Below are 12,500 nucleotides of genomic sequence, written 5' to 3'. Positions count from 1 at the left end.
TTCGACGAATTCTAGTCGAACGTAACGATTTCGTTTTATTTTTTTAAAAAATTGCCCCCTCCGGACCGACATGACCGGGCGGTTGGCACTTCGTCGATCCCCCGGCCGGGACGTAGGGACTTAGAAAAATTCCGGACCGAAAAGTTATTTCGAGTTATCTCGCTTAAAAGCGTTATGATGCGTATATATTTTTACATAAATAGCAATATTACGTATTTCTACGTCGGGATTAAGCGTTTATTTCGTCCCGACAACGTTAAAAAAAAATTTTTAATCGAACCGTTTTTTCGAATTTTTTCGCTTAAAAGCGTTACAAGGTGCTAATATTTGTGCATAAATCGCTTTAGAATGACGTTTTACATCGGGATTAAGCGTTTATTTCGTCGCTGGAAAGTTATATAAAAAAAGTATGATCGCGCCCGGGACGTTGGAACTTAGTCGCATTCTCGACCGGTACGTAGGGACTTAGAAAAATTTTCGACCGAAAAGTTATTTCGAGTTATTTCGCTTAAAAGCGTTATAAGGTATGAATATTTTTATAGAAATCGTTATGGTTCGACGAATTCTAGTCGACTGTAACGATTTCGTTTTATTTTTTTAAAAAATTGCCCCCTCCGGACCGACATGACCGGGCGGTTGGCACTTCGTCGATCCCCCGGCCGGTACGTAGGGACTTAGAAAAATTCCGGTCCAAAAAGTTATTTCGAGTTATCTCGCTAAAAAGCGTTACGAGGTATGAATATTTTTATATAAATGGCAATATTATGTATTTCTACGTCGGGATTAAGCGTTTATTTCGTCCCGAGAACTTTAAAAAAAATTTTTTAATCGAACCGTTTTTTCGAATTTTTTCGCTTAAAAGCGTTACAAGGTACGAATATTCTTGCATAAATCGCTTTAGAATGACGTTTTACGTCGGGATTAAGCGTTTATTTCGTCGCTGGAAAGTTATATAAAAAAAGTATGATCGCGCCCGGGACGTTGGAACTTAGTCGCATTCTCGACCGGTACGTTGGGACTTAGAAAAATTTCGGACCGAAAAGTTTTTTCGAGTTATTTCGTTAAAAAGCGTTACGAGGTATGAATATTTTTATAGAAATCGTTATGGTTCGACGAATTCTAGTCGAACGTAACGATTTCGTTTTATTTTTTTAAAAAATTGCCCCCTCCGGACCGACATGACCGGGCGGTTGGCACTTCGTCGATCCCCCGGCCGGGACGTAGGGACTTAGAAAAATTCCGGACCGAAAAGTTATTTCGAGTTATCTCGCTTAAAAGCGTTATGATGCGTATATATTTTTACATAAATAGCAATATTACGTATTTCTACGTCGGGATTAAGCGTTTATTTCGTCCCGACAACGTTAAAAAAAAATTTTTAATCGAACCGTTTTTTCGAATTTTTTCGCTTAAAAGCGTTATAAGGTGCGAATATTCTTGCATAAATCGCTTTAAAATGACGTTTTACATCGGGATTAAGCGTTTATTTCGTCCCCGAAAGGTGCCGTAAAAAATTTACGATCGCGCCCGAGACGTTGGAACTTAGTCGCATTCTCGAGCGGTACGTTGGGACTTAGAAAAATTTCGGACCGAAACGTTATTTCGAGTTATTTCGCTTAAAAGCGTTACGAGGTATGAATATTTTTATAGAAATCGTTATGGTTCGACGAATTCTAGTCGAACGTAACGATTTCGTTTTATTTTTTTAAAAAATTGCCCCCTCCGGACCGACATGACCGGGAGGTTGGCACTTCGTCGATCCCCCGGCCGGTACGTAGGGACTTAGAAAAATTTCGGACCGAAAAGTTATTTCGAGTTATCTCGCTTAAAAGCGTTACGAGGTATGAATATTTTTATATAAATGGGAATATTATGTATTTCTACGTCGGGATTAAGCGTTTATTTCGTCCCGAGAACTTTAAAAAAAATTTTTTAATCGAACCGTTTTTTCGAATTTTTTCGCTTAAAAGCGTTACAAGGTGCTAATATTTGTGCATAAATCGCTTTAAAATGACGTTTTACATCGGGATTAAGCGTTTATTTCGTCGCTGGAAAGTTATATAAAAAAAGTACGATCGCGCCCGGGACGTTGGAACTTAGTCGCATTCTCGAGCGGTACGTAGGGACTTAGAAAAATTTCGGACCGAAAAGTTTTTTCGAGTTATTTCGTTAAAAAGCGTTATGAGGTACGAATATTTTTATATAAATGGGAATGTTATTAAGTTTTACGTCGGGATTAAACGTTTATTTGGTCCCGAAAACGTTAAAAAAAAATAGTGGACCGACGCGACTCGGCCCGTCGGACTTTGTCATACTCTCCACCGGTACGTAGGGACTTAGAAAAATTTTCGACCGAAAAGTTTTTTCGAGTTATTTCGCTTAAAAGTGTTATAAGGTATGAATATTTTTATATAAATCGCTATATTATTATATTTTACGTCGGGATTAAACGTTTATTTGGTCCCGAAAACGTTAAAGAAAAATAGTGGACCGACGCGACTCGGCCCGTCGGACTTGGTCATACTCTCCACCGGTACGTAGGGACTTAGAAAAATTTTCGACCGAAAAGTTTTTTCGAGTTATTTCGCTTAAAAGTGTTATAAGGTATGAATATTTTTATATAAATCGCTATATTATTATATTTTACGTCGGGATTAAACGTTTATTTGGTCCCGAAAACGTTAAAAAAAAATAGTGGACCGACGCGACTCGGCCCGTCGGACTTGGTCATACTCTCCACCGGTACGTAGGGACTTAGAAAAATTTTCGACCGAAAAGTTTTTTCGAGTTATTTCGCTTAAAAGTGTTATAAGGTATGAATATTTTTATATAAATCGCTATATTATTATATTTTACGTCGGGATTAAACGTTTATTTGGTCCCGAAAACGTTAAAAAAAAATAGTGGACCGACGCGACTCGGCCCGTCGGACTTGGTCATACTCTCCACCGGTACGTAGGGACTTAGAAAAATTTTCGACCGAAAAGTTTTTTCGAGTTATTTCGTTAAAAAGCGTTATAAGGTACGAATATTTTTATATAAATCGCTATATTATTATATTTTACGTCGGGATTAAACGTTTATTTGGTCCCGAAAACGTTAAAGAAAAATAGTGGACCGACGCGACTCGGCCCGTCGGACTTGGTCATACTCTCCACCGGTACGTAGGGACTTAGAAAAATTTTCGACCGAAAAGTTTTTTCGAGTTATTTCGTTAAAAAGCGTTATAAGGTACGAATATTTTTATATAAATCGCTATATTATTATATTTTACGTCGGGATTAAACGTTTATTTGGTCCCGAAAACGTTAAAAAAAAATAGTGGACCGACGCGACTCGGCCCGTCGGACTTGGTCATACTCTCCACCGGTACGTAGGGACTTAGAAAAATTTTCGACCGAAAAGTTTTTTCGAGTTATTTCGTTAAAAAGCGTTATGAGGTATTAATATTTTTATATAAATCGTTGTATTATTATATTTTACGTCGGGATTAAACGTTTATTTGGTCCCGAAAACGTTAAAAAAAAATTTTTTATTCGAAAGGTTTTTTTGAATTATTTCGCTTAAAAGCGTTATAAGGTGCGAATATTCTTGCATAAATCGCTTTAAAATGACGTTTTACATCGGGATTAAGCATTTATTTCGTCGCTGAAAAGTTATATAAAAAAAGTATGATCGCGCCCGGGACGTTGGAACTTAGTCGCATTCTCGAGCGGTACGTAGGGACTTAGAAAAATTTCGGACCGAAAAGTTTTTTCGAGTTATTTCGTTAAAAAGCGTTATGAGGTATGAATATTTTTATATAAATCGCTATATTATTGTATTTTACGTCGGGATTAAACGTTTATTTCGTCCGTGGAAGGTTAAAAAAAAACGGACGGATACGACCGGGCCTTTGGAACTTTGTCTCATTCTGGACCGGTACGTTGGGACTTAGAAAAATTTCGGCCGGCGGAAAAGTCCGAAATACTTATTTCGAGTTATTTCGTTAAAAAGCGTTATAAGGTATAAATATTTTTGCGGAAACGGTTATATCTCTATTAAATACAACTGGATTAAACGTTTTTTCGAATTTTTTAAAAAATTTGTGTTCGACGAACTGACACGACTGCGATATTTGTTTAATTATTTCGTTAATTAACGTTGCAAGGTATATATTTTTTTGCATATTTCTCGTTGTTTCAACGTGTTCTAATCGATTAAGAACGTGGTTTTTGTCCGTATTCGTTAAAAGAGGTGGTTTACTGATGCGATTTTGAGAAAAAAAAAAAAAATTAAATTTTTCGATAAAAACTCGTTTAAAATATTAAAATAAGCGGTGCGTTAAAATATCTCGACGATAGGACGTTTTATAAGGGTACTTTATTGGAACAAAGTGGTCGAGCGTTTCAGAGACTAAGTCCGACGGTACGTTGGGACTTAGAAAAATTTCGGCCGGCGGAAAAGTCCGAAAAGCTTATTTCGAGTTATTTCGTTAAAAAGCGTTATAAGGTATAAATATTTTTGCAGAAACGGTTATATCTCTATTAAATACAACTGGATTAAACGTTTTTTTCGAATTTTTTAAAAAATTAGTGTCCGTCGAACTGACACGACTGCGATATTTGTTTAATTTTTTCGTTAATTAACGTTGCAAGGTATATATTTTTTTGCATATTTCTCGTTGTTTTAACGTGTTCTAATCGATTAAGAACGTGGTTTTTGTCCGTATTCGTTAAAAGAGGTGGTTTACTGATGCGATTTTGAAAAAAAAAAAAAAATTAAATTTTTCGATAAAAACTCGTTTGAAATATTAAAATAAGCGGTGCGTTAAAATATCTCGACGATAGGATGTTTTCTAAGGGTAGTTTATTCGAAAAAAGTGGTCGAGCGTTTCAGAGACTAAGTCCGACGGTACGCTCTAACGGAGGTTTTACATGGTAAGCGCCCGGCCGCTGGCCCGGCCGGCGCCGACCGTCCGGCCGGCGCTTTGGTATCTATAAGAGACACGTCGAGTCGGACGGTCCGGACGGAACAGCGTCGAGCGCGTGGCTATTCTACGGCCTCGGTTGAGAATTCAGTCACCGCTCCTCGAGTCTTAGTGAACTTTTTTACTATTTCTCGACTGTTCCTTCGTTCTCGTATCGACTCTTTCTCTACACTGCTGCGCCGCGGGTCGCTGTCCTGGACGTAATGACCAAATAACGTGGCAAGGTTCCCCTTAGTCGGGAAGCTGGATCCTGTATGCTCGCACTAACTTTAAAAAAAGTTAGGGCAGTGTGCTTGTTACTAACTGAGTATCAATTCATGCTGGTTCGGCAGAGACCGTTCCAAAACTTATGTTATAGCGTACGCAGTACGTTTTAAACATACGAAAGGCTAATGGGGAGCGTACTACCTTTTAGGAAGTGCGTTCTTTCTGATTGGAGAATATCAAAAGAACGAACGAATATGTTTCTTACGAGGACGGTACGTTCAGCATGCAGTTTACGTGCTTTTTACCGCTAAGGCATATTCGTTCAACCAACAAACCATTCTTACAGAATGATCCTATGAACAGAATGATCTTAAAATATTCCACACAAACAATCAAACGAACGAAAGAAAGTAAAGAGAGAGTGGCGAAATGAGAGAGAGTAGTGGCGTTCGACGTTACAACGGGAATTAAAAGGGTGTCGTCGAACGTTCACTAAGAACGAAAAGTCTCGTCGTACGGTGTTACGGACCCACCTACGACACTCTGAGGCTATTTTAAAAAGAGAGTCTTTTGACTCTAATATATATATAAAATACAAAGTTCCCTGGTTGATCCTGCCAGTAGTCATATGCTTGTCTCAAAGATTAAGCCATGCATGTCTCAGTACATGCCGCATTAAGGTGAAACCGCGAATGGCTCATTAAATCAGTTATGGTTTCTTAGATCATACTTAAACTTACTTGGATAACTGTGGTAATTCTAGAGCTAATACATGCAAACAGATTCGTACCAGAGATGGTACGAATGCTTTTATTAGATCAAAACCAATCGGTGGCGGATGGCTCGTCCGTTCGTCCATCGTTTGTTTTGGTGACTCTGAATAACTTTGTGCTGATCGCATGGTCATCTAGCACCGGCGACGCATCTTTCAAATGTCTGCCTTATCAACTGTCGATGGTAGGTTCTGCGCCTACCATGGTTGTAACGGGTAACGGGGAATCAGGGTTCGATTCCGGAGAGGGAGCCTGAGAAACAGCTACCACATCCAAGGAAGGCAGCAGGCGCGCAAATTACCCACTCCCGGCACGGGGAGGTAGTGACGAAAAATAACGATACGGGACTCATCCGAGGCCCCGTAATCGGAATGAGTACACTTTAAATCCTTTAACGAGGACCAATTGGAGGGCAAGTCTGGTGCCAGCAGCCGCGGTAATTCCAGCTCCAATAGCGTATATTAAAGTTGTTGCGGTTAAAAAGCTCGTAGTTGAATCTGTGTGTCACAGTGTCGGTTCACCGCTCGCGGTGTTTAACTGGCATTATGTGGTACGTCCTATCGGTGGGCTTAGCTCCTCGCGGGGCGGTCCAACTAATATCCCATCGCGGTGCTCTTCACTGAGTGTCGAGGTGGGCCGATACGTTTACTTTGAACAAATTAGAGTGCTTAAAGCAGGCTACCTTCGCCTGAATACTGTGTGCATGGAATAATGGAATAGGACCTCGGTTCTATTTTGTTGGTTTTCGGAGCCCCGAGGTAATGATTAATAGGGACAGATGGGGGCATTCGTATTGCGACGTTAGAGGTGAAATTCTTGGATCGTCGCAAGACGGACAGAAGCGAAAGCATTTGCCAAAAATGTTTTCATTAATCAAGAACGAAAGTTAGAGGTTCGAAGGCGATCAGATACCGCCCTAGTTCTAACCATAAACGATGCCAGCCAGCGATCCGCCGAAGTTCCTCCGATGACTCGGCGGGCAGCTTCCGGGAAACCAAAGCTTTTGGGTTCCGGGGGAAGTATGGTTGCAAAGCTGAAACTTAAAGGAATTGACGGAAGGGCACCACCAGGAGTGGAGCCTGCGGCTTAATTTGACTCAACACGGGAAACCTCACCAGGCCCGGACACCGGAAGGATTGACAGATTGATAGCTCTTTCTTGATTCGGTGGGTGGTGGTGCATGGCCGTTCTTAGTTGGTGGAGCGATTTGTCTGGTTAATTCCGATAACGAACGAGACTCTAGCCTGCTAAATAGACGTAAATTATGGTATCTCGAAGGCCCCCGGCTTCGGTCGGCGGGTTTTTACTACCAACGTACAAACAAATCTTCTTAGAGGAACAGGCGGCTTCTAGCCGCACGAGATTGAGCAATAACAGGTCTGTGATGCCCTTAGATGTTCTGGGCCGCACGCGCGCTACACTGAAGGAATCAGCGTGTTTTCCCTGGCCGAAAGGCCCGGGTAACCCGCTGAACCTCCTTCGTGCTAGGGATTGGGGCTTGCAATTATTCCCCATGAACGAGGAATTCCCAGTAAGCGCGAGTCATAAGCTCGCGTTGATTACGTCCCTGCCCTTTGTACACACCGCCCGTCGCTACTACCGATTGAATGATTTAGTGAGGTCTTCGGACTGGTGCGCGGCCAATGTGATAAGCATTGCCGATGTTACCGGGAAGATGACCAAACTTGATCATTTAGAGGAAGTAAAAGTCGTAACAAGGTTTCCGTAGGTGAACCTGCGGAAGGATCATTAACGAAAAATACAAAAACACAAAGAATATATTTGACTTGAACACTGTATAATAAAATATATATAATATCGTCGGTAAGGAGCCGTACTCCTCCTATATCGACACAAAGTATATACGACGTATTAACAAGCTATATACTTTGACAAAAGCCAAATTTTTTACAATAAGGAGGTGGGAGACGCTCCAGTTACGAAACTATACGAAGAGTGTGGCACTCTCTCTCGATCATCGGGATGAAGAGATATACTTTTACACGAATAATTCGAGGCGCCTGCGTGAGGTCGTACACAGAAAGACCCGCCGTCTCCGAATAATATTATAACAAACGAAAAACTTAAAAATATTCTCGAGGCGCCTGCGTGAGGTCGTAAACAGAAAGACCCGCCGTCTCCGAATAATATAACACACGGAAAACTTAAAAAGATTCTCGAGGCGCTTGCGTGAGGTCGTACACAGAAAGACCCGCCGTCTCCGAATCCTATAACACGAAACCGCTACTATTAATAATAATAATAATAATAATAATAACGATATGTGAGGGAACTTGAGCTGAACACATATCGAAAAAACTAAAAGTTACAGTGGAAACCACGTGTAATGAGAAATGCGATCGAGGCGCCTGCGTGAGGTCGTACACAGAAAGACCCGCCGTCACGATCTCGTATTTCGTATTTGCATCGTGGAAATCCAACGAACGAACAATATAATATATAAACTAAAATCTCTAAAGTGCCTCGTGTCGGAGAGATCACTGCTCACACCTCTTCTATATTTCGTAGTTGCGTTGCGTAGGCCTCACCTCCTAGCAACGGGACATAAGGAAGACTGCTCTTTGGGATCGAACGAAGCGTCTATAACGAGTCGTCGACGAGAGCGAAAGAACGCGAATAGCGAGCCGCAGAAAAATAGGATACCGAATTATATATCTTCGAAGGTTCTCTTCGAAGATCCATGGATACCTATATCTGCGCGTCTCCAGCTATCTCGCGCGTCTCTCCAAACTCTCGTCGTTCCTCGAAACGTGCTTCCTACCCAAAGGGCGTTCGTTCTTCCTATGTCGTTTCGTTGTCGTTCGTTTCAACGGCGAACGATATACGATGTTCGACAAAACGAAACCACGTTGTACGTTCGTACTCGTGGATCGGGTAACCTAGAACGAAAACGCATTGCGTGGATGTTGGCCCGAAAAGATATATACCAGTGCGAGTGATGGTAAAGAGTATAACGATTCTTAACTAGACGAAGTTGGTTCGGAGGGGACCGCCGGCCGTCTCTCTATCCTCGCGAGTCTAATGCCTCGTTCCGTCGCTAGAGTTTTTCAAACTCTGCTTCTGGCTATCGGGAAGAATAGACCGCGCGCGAGGAAGAGGAACGACGACCGTGCGCGTCCCATCGATTTTTTTTATTTTTACCTGAACCACCGAAGTCGATTCAGAGGGGACCGCCGGCCGTCTCTCTATCCTCGTTGTCGTGAGTCATATGCCTCGTTCCGTCGCTAGAGTTTTTCAAACTCTGCTTCTGGCTATCGGGAAGAAACGACCGCGCGAGGAAGACGACGACGACGACCGTGCGCGTCCCATCGAATTTTTTTTTATTTTTACCTGATCGACGGAAGTTTCGTCCGGTTCGTCTCTTTTACCATCGTCTCGTCGACCCGTTCAGAGGGGACCGCCTGTCCATATCCTCGTTGTCGTGAGTCATATGCCTCGTTCCGTCGCTAGAGTTTTTCAAACTCTGCTTCTGGCTATCGGGAAGAAACGACCGCGCGAGGCCGATGGCTGCGAGTCCCATCGAATTTTTTTTAAACGCACGCACACACATACACCTGAACGGAGATGCGTTCCTTTTCGTCGCGATTTTTCGCGCTTTAGTCGTCGTTGTCGCCATCCGTTCGGAGGGGACCGCCGGCCGTCTCTCTATCCTCGTTGTCGAGAGTCTAATGCCTCGTTCCGTCGCTAGAGTTTTTCAAACTCTGCTTCTGGCTATCGGGAAGAAAAGACCGCGCGAGGAAGAGGAAGGACGACCGTGCGCGTCCCTTTCGAATTTTTTTTTATTTTTACCTGAGCGACCAAAGTGGATTCAGAGGGGACCGCCGGCCGTCTCTCTATCTTCGTTGTCGCGAGTCTAATGCCTCGTTCCGTCGCTAGAGTTTTTCAAACTCTGCTTCTGGCTATCGGGAAGAATAGACCGCGCGCGAGGAAGAGGAAGGACGACCGTGCGCGTCCCATCGATTTTTTTTATTTTTACCTGAACCACCGAAGTCGATTCAGAGGGGACCGCCGGCCGTGTCTGTATCCTCGTTGTCGAGAGTCTAATGCCTCGTTCCGTCGCTAGAGTTTTTCAAACTCTGCTTCTGGCTATCGGGAAGAAACGACCGCGCGAGGAAGACTACGACCGTGCGCGTCCCATCGATTTTTTTTTACCCGAACGATGGAGATGCATATCGGCTGTTTGCTTCGAATAACTGGACGAGAGGAACGAACATATATATATATCATGGGCTAGCCACCGTGCGCTTTCTTCGCGAGATCGTGTGCTGTACAGAGGATTCAGAATCGGGTGTTATATCCCCGTCGTTTCCTGACGAACGGAGCTTCGATCTCGTTGGTTGTTATATATTATAATGCACTTTACGCCCGGTCGGCGGGCTGCGTGTGTCGTCGCGCAGTCCGTCCGATTTCGTTTTCGAACGTATTTTCGTGTCGTCAATCATATGGCGACTTCCGCGCGTTCGATTCCCGTTGGTCGGACGTTTGTCGGATATCGGCTTCTTTCGAACCGAGAATAAGAGTACAAAAACCTGAGTACACAAACAAAAATCCATGCATAAACGATTACCCTGAACGGTGGATCACTTGGCTCGTGGGTCGATGAAGAACGCAGCTAATTGCGCGTCAACGTGTGAACTGCAGGACACATGAACATCGACATTTCGAACGCACATTGCGGTCCACGGATACAATTCCTGGACCACGCCTGGCTGAGGGTTGCTCACGTAAACCTAAGACTGCTTGCGTTGCGTATCGTTGCTCTCGGTCCGTATCTCTCTGTTCTTTCTTGCCTCGTCGACAGCCCGCCGTCGTTCGTTTTATCTTTAAACGAACGTTTCTGAGTCGGAGGACGAGCGCCAAGCAAAAGAATACGAATTAAAGAGCGGTCGAGGGCTCGTACGCGACGTACGAGCGATTGTTGGACGTTCGTCGGCGTTCGTCGCTGGATCGTGTGGAGACCGGCGTACGCATGCTCTCGATACAAATATATATGAAAAATCTATCGCGTTCACGGGAGACTCGCAAAACTACCTCCGTCTCTTCTCTGTCCCTTCTTGGCTTGACAACCCGCCGTCGTTCGTGTTTTACGAACGTTTCTGAGTCGGACGAAGCGCAAGAAGAAGGATACGAATTAAAAGAGCGCGGAGAGAACCGTCGTCGTCGACGCGGTTATCGAGATACACAGAGCGAGTTTTCTTCGTGGCCGATTTTTTTTTTCTTTTTGTATCAGCCTCTGCTACGTTTTGTTAGTCTTCGATAAGCACGAATGACCGCGCCCCCGACGTCGTCTTAAATGAATTTTTGGCGAGACTGAGAGAAAGCAAAAATATTTTTGAACAAAGTCAGTCGAGAGAGGAGAGAAAAGAGAACCAAGATATTAAAACCTAAACCTAAACTTGGTGGCGTAACGAAAAACTGTGTGCCTTAAAGAAACACAACCGTCTTTTCATCAAGATGTTTTTACTCGTACAGCCCCAGGGATCGAATACCCACTCCGTCTGTTCGTGCGGCAGAGATGTATTCTGCAGGCGCGAGACGACTGACGAGAAGACAACGAGGACCGTCGCATCGATGGGTCGTCGTTGCGTTTTTCATCCTCTGTGCTTTTTTCTGTTCTTCGCGAACCCAGAGAAAGCCGTAGATCCGGGAACGGACACACGAGATTTCTTCGAACGCTGATGACTTAGGGAGATGATCCCCAGCGTTGCGCGGAGATCGGAGAGTACGCGTACATGTATCGGGACGAATTTTTCCCCGTCGGTCGCGTATCTCTCTGCCCGCGCGCCTGGCCCAAAGCCACGTTCGTCGGAAATCAACGAAAAGTGTGTTACGATCTAGCGTGCGTCTACGATCGGCTATATTTAAGGGTGACGAAGAAGAGAAAAGCTCACGGTGTTGCGCAACGTTTCTGTACTCGATTTTAAGATGTGCATGTGAGTCCGTTACAAAGTTGTTCGGATCGTCGAAAATAGTCGTTTTCGTCGTCGTGCGAAAGAGAATAATCTCTGACATTGGCACGGAGAGATCGCGCAGAGGAAGAGAACGATCCTCTTTGGCGAGGCTCGAGAAAGACTAACGAAACTTGATTAGAGACGAGGTATACACGCGCCGTACGTACGACGTACGCGCGTGTGATTTTTTTTTGCTTTAAGGCGATTCGGCGCTCCGAGTATTAGAGAAAAAGAGATCGTTGGTCATCCCATGTCTCTTCGTCGTCTATCGCTGGACCGCGCATCCTAACGTATCGCCGGTCGTCCAGTCCCCGAGTAATAAATTCACCCCGTTGTGTACGTCTCGCGCTCGCTTTTCCACTTGCGTGAGTTCCCGTGCGTTTTCGTCGTTGGTACAGAGCAAAGAAACCGATATGTTATATACATGTCGCGTGTTCGATCTCTGTGCCAGCAATAACAGGCGAAAACAAGGAACCGCTGGAATCGTCGAGAAGAGAGAAACGGCTACGGGAGATATATTATACATAACACGTGTATATATATATATATATATTATACAAAGAGGACGGGCGTTAAAAA

General features: G+C 43.7%; 2 non-coding genes across 2 annotated transcripts; both read left to right on the top strand.

The window, feature by feature from the left end:
• The first annotated feature begins 5,777 nt into the window (after nucleotides 1-5,777).
• LOC139997200 (small subunit ribosomal RNA) lies at nucleotides 5,778-7,701 on the top strand. The gene has a single exon (XR_011802634.1). It is a non-coding gene; the product is annotated as a small subunit ribosomal RNA (ribosomal RNA).
• Nucleotides 7,702-10,534: 2,833 nt separating this feature from the next.
• LOC139997209 (5.8S ribosomal RNA) lies at nucleotides 10,535-10,689 on the top strand. Its single transcript, XR_011802642.1, has one exon. It is a non-coding gene; the product is annotated as a 5.8S ribosomal RNA (ribosomal RNA).
• The last annotated feature ends 1,811 nt before the right edge of the window (nucleotides 10,690-12,500 follow it).

This window comes from Bombus fervidus, unplaced genomic scaffold (genome assembly GCF_041682495.2).
Source record: "Bombus fervidus isolate BK054 unplaced genomic scaffold, iyBomFerv1 scaffold0039, whole genome shotgun sequence".
NCBI classification, from domain to species: Eukaryota; Metazoa; Arthropoda; class Insecta; order Hymenoptera; family Apidae; genus Bombus; species Bombus fervidus.
The sequence above is the reverse complement of the archived record's forward strand: the minus strand, read 5'-3'. Positions and strand labels throughout refer to the sequence as shown.